Genomic DNA, 7,477 nt, shown 5'->3' with positions numbered 1-7,477 from the left:
GTAATTTATTATATTTCACCAGTAGGTCTAAAAATGCTTTACTAAAAGAAGTAAGGATCATTATTCTCCATCTTCCAAAGGAAACCTGAACAACCCTGTAGTATTTTTGATTATTAAAGGAGTCCAGTGTTTCCCATGGCAAGGTCCTGTTTTCAACTTTTTGTAACTTTTGCCCCACTTCAACTATTTAGGGTGAAATTGTGAATGCAGATGTCTTCTGAGGCATGATTTTTTTTTTTTTTTTTTTTTTTTTGGTATAGGTAGTTTCAACTGAAACATTTCAGCTCTCTGAAGCAGGAGGAAAAATAGGGGATTTTACCAATGGAAAAAGAAAAGGCTGGCGACTTTATCTATAGAAAGCATTGCCACTACCTCTCATTTGAAGCAAGGACTTGAAGTCTGGTGTCACTATACTGTCAAAGAAAGTTTGCCTAATTTCTAGGCCTCTTGAAAGCTGCAGTTTGCACATGATCACCACAGATGAGCATGTTTGAGCAGCCAAATTCCCCTCAGATTTTTGCAATGAGCATGCTAGAATGCAACCTACCATTGCTATCAATTAATACTTTAGGTCAAGTGAGAAGGGTCTTGAATAGAAGAGATTCCAGCTTTGCTAATGACACATACAGGTACCAAGGTGAAGCCAACATGTCAGTCTTTTCTCATTTTTTTCAAACTAGGAAATTACATGCCAGCACTGTTAAGAAGATTGTGTTGAGACTGCAAAATCAGGGAGCCAAAGTCAAGGTTCTCTTTGTAACCCTATGCCAGTCCCTTTGTGCAGATTTTATTATTATGATCCGTCTTTAATTAAATGATGATGCTAATTTTTTCCCTAATTCCCCATCCTTATGTAGTGCACAGGATGGTTCTGCTGTTAAAATTAATGAAGACTGTATTATGAAGAAAGCCCGTGGCTGTTGGGTCCTTGCCCCATGTGTTCCGGTATCTGAAAGATATGCAATAAATGAGGCAGTGGGTTACAAGAAGGGAGAAAATAGCATGGTGGCTCAGGAATTCAGCTACTGGATTGCATACTTGCTCCTGCCACTGAATTCGTATATGATGCTGCCAAGTCACTTAAAGCAGATTTTTCGCTGATTGATGCTAACTGCATATCCTCCACTTCCTGAGTGCCTACCTCAGCACCCAGCAGCTCAACTGGTGGCCATCTTGCATATTCAGGGCTACAGGTTCAGCCAACAAAACAATTTTAACATCTGAAGTGATTTCCAATTCTCATGCTTTGGAGTTTCCAAAAGCAGTCACCCATGTAAGTGGGCATTTTTCTCCAACCTTGCTGTGCCATGCTATGCCTATGTATATATGACTATACCTAGCATATAGTGCACTGTCCAAAACATACGCACTGGGAAAATTCAGCATGCTTATGCTATACCTTCATTCACTATTTGGCAGGAGAAGCTAAGGAGCCATCTGAATGCCTCTGAAGAATAGAGGAAAGCCTGAATGTCTTCCCAAAGATGAATAAGGAACCTATGTGACTCCATGGGAGAAGCTGGGGCTCTGCCAGGCTGAGCAAGGATCTGTGTGAAGCCAGCCAGGGAGAAACACCAAGCATGGGAGCATATCCAAACAAGCACTTGCCTCAGAGCCTCACTGCAGCTGTCTGTACTCTCAGGGGAGCCGGGACAGCAGGTCTTTTTTGAGGCTAGGTCTTTAACGGCAGAAGCGTCCTCTTTGCAGGATTGCCTCCAGAGGAGAGTGTGCCCACAGAGTTGGCAGACCTTTTACTACAGGCCCACCCATCCTGTCTCACAGGTCAGCATCCTTGTGTCCCGGCTGGAAGCAAGAAGGAGAGAGGGCCGTGGTCCAACCCTCCATTTAAGCGTGCCCATGGCACAGCCTGGAAGAGCCCAGGGGTAAGAGCAAAGGCGGGATGAAGACAGTTAGGGAGATGAGAGAACCTCCACCTCTTGGGAGTCAGGAGAGCAAGTGCCCTCCCCCAAATACGTACGCACCCCTTAGCACCTGTCACACAGCCCTGTTGCCCTGTGCTGCTCTTGGCCAGGCATCATGAGCAGGCTGTGGCAAGTGCCAAAGGATGCTGAGAGGGTGGCATGAGGTGGGGCCTGAAGACCTGTTGCCATCTGCTCTTCCCACGTCTCCCCACTGCCTCTCCTGGCTCCTAGCTGCCCCTTGTCCCTCTGTGCGCCTGCGCAAGGAGGAGCGGAAAGGAGATCCGAGAGCTGGGTTTGGCTCCTGGGCCTGCTGCTGCCTTTGCCAGGTGAGGCATGGGATAGGCAGTGCTGCGAGCGGGGTTCTTCAGCAGGAGGCCAGAGCACCCAGAGCACCCTGGTCAGTCCCCCTGTGCTTTCCCTGAAAGTCAGTGAACTGGTCTAAAATGCAGAGCTTGTATTCAAATAGATATGACAAGTGCAAAAAGTATTTGTGCACAGGAAACGTGCCCTACTGCATGCAATAAAGCTTGGCAGTGAAAGAGGCCCTGAGAAAGGTGGTGTGGGGACCTTGTTGTAATGTCTCCCTCTCTGGTTTTACTAAATCACCAGTCACAAAGATAGGCCCTTTGAATGATCTGCTGAGCTGATAGAAAATAGGAGAATAGCAAAGTCCCACTGGAGATGTGGAGGAAGATGAATGGTACTTAAAGAACCCAGTCTGTGAAATCAAACCATTAAGAAGCAATCTCTGAGCTGGTCAGCTTCTCTTGCCTCCTTTCTATTATGATAAAGGAAAAATGGGAAGGGAAGGGAAAGGAAGGAAAGAGAAGGGAAGGCAAGGCAAGGCAAGGGGAGGCAAGGGAAAGAGCACTGAATATTTCCTTCTATTCCACACAAGCTAAGGTGCTGAACTTGCTAAAAATTTTCTTATGTGCAGAAAGGAGTTTTTGCACATAGTCCCCCTAATGTTGTGGGACTGTTTCTCCCCTCACTTCCCCATCCGCACTCCCATTATATTTAAGTCTATTCAGAGCCCAGGTGGTGAGTGCTGGACACTTGGAGAACCTGAAACCAAGGAAGCAATGCAGCCATCTCTCAGCAGGATGCAGGAGAGCGAGTGAGAGAATAATGTCCCTATCACCTCCCTAGTGCAGCAATCTGAGTGCCAAGAGCAGAGCAAACTTCTGGGCTGATAGCAAGTGAGGAACAGCAGCACTGTGTTTTCCTGAGGCCATGATTTGAGATGGAGCTGCTGCAGCCTTGATAAAAACTGCAACAGCCATGGCAAACATGACCTGCTCCATTATTGAATTGTGTGGTGCGATTTTGTTTTTGCATTTAATATTGGTAATTATGCAATTTCTAGACAACTTCCCTGTCATAACCAGGGCAGCAATGCTGACAAAACAGGCTTTAAATAAGCACTTGTCAAAGTAACATCTATTTTTGTTTGCCCTATTTAGCACTGTGTTTAAGGTCTACAGTGGAAATCTCAGATAATTTTAAATACATGGTGTAGTTATTTTATCACTGCCTCACAATATTCAAAATCCCATACATCTGCAGAATAAAAGTGTTTGAACAGAACCTTTTGGTGCTTCCTGCACCGAAGGTCATAGCTTTTGCAAGACCAGCTTGAGAGCTAGGAAGCACAGGCAAGCTTTAAGGCTCCTGAGCCCTTCTTCAGGCTCTAAGAACTATTGGACAGAAAAGATTCAATATCCTGCTATTTCCCATCTCTGAAACCTCCAGAGGATTTTGCAGGGGAAAAGGAAGAACAAAACCACTAATGCAGGACTTAGCAGTCCTGTTGTTCCTCGGGTAAGAACTAAACAGTAAGTAATCTCGAAGCCTCCTTGTTCATAATTAAGAGAAGACAAGAAAACCTTTTCTCCTTCTTTCATAAATTCTGCTTAAGGCAATGGTCTCCAGCGTCATTAGGCACTGGGCTGTCCTATTTGCTCAGCTTCAGAAGCAAGGAGTGTAGGTACAACACAGCACATTACAAGAGCAATGCTTCAAACCATGGTTTCTTATCCTATGTTCTGCTCTATGAAGGGACAAGTCTGAAACTTAGCTTTGCCACAGAGAGAAATAGGGATGACCACAACAGAAAATACATGGAGACTCACTCTTCAGGTAAGGAAAGGCAGGCGAGACCAGCCATTGTAGAGCTGTGATGGTCATTGAGGACTGCTTCCTTTATGAAATAAAAATACCAGCTCAGCAGAAAAGGATTGCAGAGTAACATGTGGGAGCAATTTTGTACTGGTTTGTTTAGGTTATTCCTCCCTGTGCAACACTATAGGCTTCCTAGCCCATCCTAAAAGTCTGTGGTGTTTCTGTATAGTTTCTGAAGCTCTACTAGGACCTACATGGTTTCCTTTAAAAAACCTTGGGGAGAAGGAAGAGGGTTTGGGAGAATCCTTGCTGCCTTTATGCAGAGGACAGTAGGAGTTACAGCATTTGGAGGTCCTGTGTTTTGAGCAACACCCTTGCTTCCCCTCCTCATTTCTACCAGCGGATACCAGAGAGACGGCCAAAGCAAACATAACACATGGGAAATGGTCTGTAAATCCAAAACAAAAGAGGTTTTCTTTTATCAGCTGTTTCCTGTTGTCAAAGAATAAAATATTGCTTTAACCTTTTTTTTTTGTGCAGTGTGCATAGAAATGCAGTAAGTTATTTAACTTTTTAAACAGAATTCAATTTTATTCTGTGTATTAAAATAATTCTGGCATTAAAATAGTACCATCTGTGTCCATTTGTCCCCACTGCATTCCCTCTCTTCTCTGGTGCATGGGATAAAAAAGATAAGTCAGTAGCTTAGCAGGTGAGGCAAAAAAATGCTTTAAATTATAGTAATTTAATGGCACCTGTCTTCTTATTCCACTGAGCCTCTTCTGCTTGGCTCCTGGAAATGTGCACAGAGGCTGGCGTGGGTGCAGGGTGACCCTGCGTTCCCGGAAATCCCCGGCTGCCTTGCTGCTGCTCTCTATCTCCTCACTCCCAAATGAGCTCCCGCAGCACTGGTCACCCGCAGCTCCGAAGGGTGAGCTAAGAAGCTGAAAATAGCCTCTTTTCTGATAATACGGGGCTCCGTTTATAAAGGCGACGCTCTGGCATCCCAGATAAGATGCACACAGCCTCCTCTGGTTATGTTCCCAGCATCTCGAACCTCTCTCTGCTGGGCAAAGAGGCTCTCTGGTGCTTTTCCTTATACGCTAGCATGACTGAAAATGCTGTTACCAGAGGAATTACTGGTGGGACAAAACGAATCTGATGAAATCACAGTCACGTGATTGACTGTGAACCAGGACTATGAAATATGGCAGATTTTGCCGTATTTCCAGAAATACGACAAGCTGCTGCCAGGACAGAGGCTATAGGAAGGGCCTGCAGCTTGCCCTCCTGCATGTAAGCGCTTTACAGCGTTTGGGTGAGGTGGGTGGTGAGCTGTGAGAGAAGGGAACAGTTCCTAAATGCATGGGCACCACTGACTTACTGAAATCCCTGGCCTACAAAAGGCAGAAATGATCTCTGAGACGTGATAATCGTGCCGCCTGGCAAACATTAGTTAGCAGATACACAGCTCGGCTGAAATGTTGGCTGTAGCTATATAGTGAGCAGGCCCTTCCTTTGGGAGCGCTCCCAAGGGTGCATTTTGCAGGCTGGGTGCCATGCTCACCGGCAGCACCTGTACTTCTATATTATATGGTTATAACGCTTGTATGCGGATACCCCTTCTAACATCACCAGCTGGGCAGGAACACACGTCTGAGTCCTGGCGAGCTTGTTTCCTACTGGAAAGAAGGACAGAGTCTAGTTATGTGATCATATAATAAATGTACTCCAGACTAGGGAAAACTATGGGCAACCAGAGGTAGATAATACCCTCTTTCAGTAATCAGGTCAGTCCTAAACCCTGGGATTATGTCCTCTGTCTCAAGAAATGGTGCTAATTAAAAAACACTCCAGAAAGTGGTATTTTCTGCTACTCACGCAGCTCCTCCTCTTGTGATCAGAGCCTTGCATCATGAAAGCGGGCAATAGCACGGCATGTCTTCACAGGACTGAACACTTCGTTGCACCTTTAAAGGAAAAAAATTGGAAGATGCGTTACAGTGCTCTCTGCTGAAACTTGCCACAGTTGTATTAAACATGTCTCACTTGTGGTGCTTCAGTATCTCTCTTAGTTTATAAACTACAGTGTCATCATGACACGGTTAAAGAGATGCAGAATATTTTGGACAAGATTAAGGTGCAGGAGATAAATGTATGCTGACGCTTGGTTTCCAGCCATGATTTAGCATATGTTTACATACATGATTTTAAATTCTGGGTGTAAATGAGGCACGGATATGAGCTGATAACCATGTTCTTGGATAAAATATGACTAGAAACACCAGTTGCTTTAAGATTTGATAATTGTGTGATCTAGCAAGCGTGAATGAGAACATAGTAGACCTCCCTAAAGTATTAGTTGCAGGTATATCCTGAGCAGACCCTTGTTTTTGGAGTATTTATAAAGTAGTAAGCTACTTCTGTGCAGTAGCATACTCGTCATCATGAAAGAAATGCACCTAAGTCTGATTCTTTAGGATATGTTATCTGATTTCCATCAGAATAGCCCAAGAAAACCTGAAGTAAGCTGCAACTTAATCTGAAATACAATTGTCCCATTTTAACTCAGAAGTATGATATTGGAGGTCTCATTTCTTAGAGGCGAAGAGCTTACAACACAGCTAAATGGTCCATCAGGACTCCCAGAAGTTATATGAGATTTTTCTTTCATCTCCAGAAGCCTGCTTACCTTCAATGCACAGGACTGTTTTTCTGATAGCAGAGGAACTGGATCACATTCAAATAAAGCATGTCTTACCCTCAGTAAGTTTAAGTTATGCAGTATGGGGTCTTTCCACAACTAAAGTCTAGAGAGATGACCTTTAGGCTCTCAAGTCCTTCCCAGTCAGGACTCATAATCCCACTGTTTAATTCGTAAATAGGAGTCAGGAATCTAAATACTCTGTTGGGTCTAGGCCCTCAGTACATGTTGTATGTGTATCTTGCATAATTTTGCTCTTGCTTTTCATTAATTTTCATTTCTCTCCCCCCCCCCTCCCCCCCCCCGCCCCGGGTTTCTTTGGGAATGGGATCTTCTCAAAAACTGCATGTGCTGTGCTCTGGAGAAAGGGTGTTGCAGATGGTGCCTTCAATAGGAGCAGGTAGAAAGGACTTTCTAGAAAAGGACTGTCAAAAGAAACTTTCCCTCCACTTCTTTGTCATGATGTTCTGTGATGACCAGCAAAATGAACTGGTGTCCCCACAAAACCATCATGAATTCTTTTAACCAAAGTGCAACGGTGATGATTTCTGTGACTCGCATTGTCCACCAGGCCTGCAAAATTGTAATCCCACTGCTTCTTACAGCAAGTGCAGTTGGATGTATATGTACTCTTTGTACGTATTGCACATCAATAACCAAAGAGAAGAGTTTTTTTTACTAGATCAACTAAAGAAGAAAAGTTTTTCTCTTCCTTCCCTAACTCAGCTAC

This window comes from Dromaius novaehollandiae, chromosome 2 (genome assembly GCF_036370855.1).
Source record: "Dromaius novaehollandiae isolate bDroNov1 chromosome 2, bDroNov1.hap1, whole genome shotgun sequence".
Lineage (NCBI taxonomy): Eukaryota > Metazoa > Chordata > Aves > Casuariiformes > Dromaiidae > Dromaius > Dromaius novaehollandiae.
The sequence above is the reverse complement of the archived record's forward strand: the minus strand, read 5'-3'. Positions refer to the sequence as shown.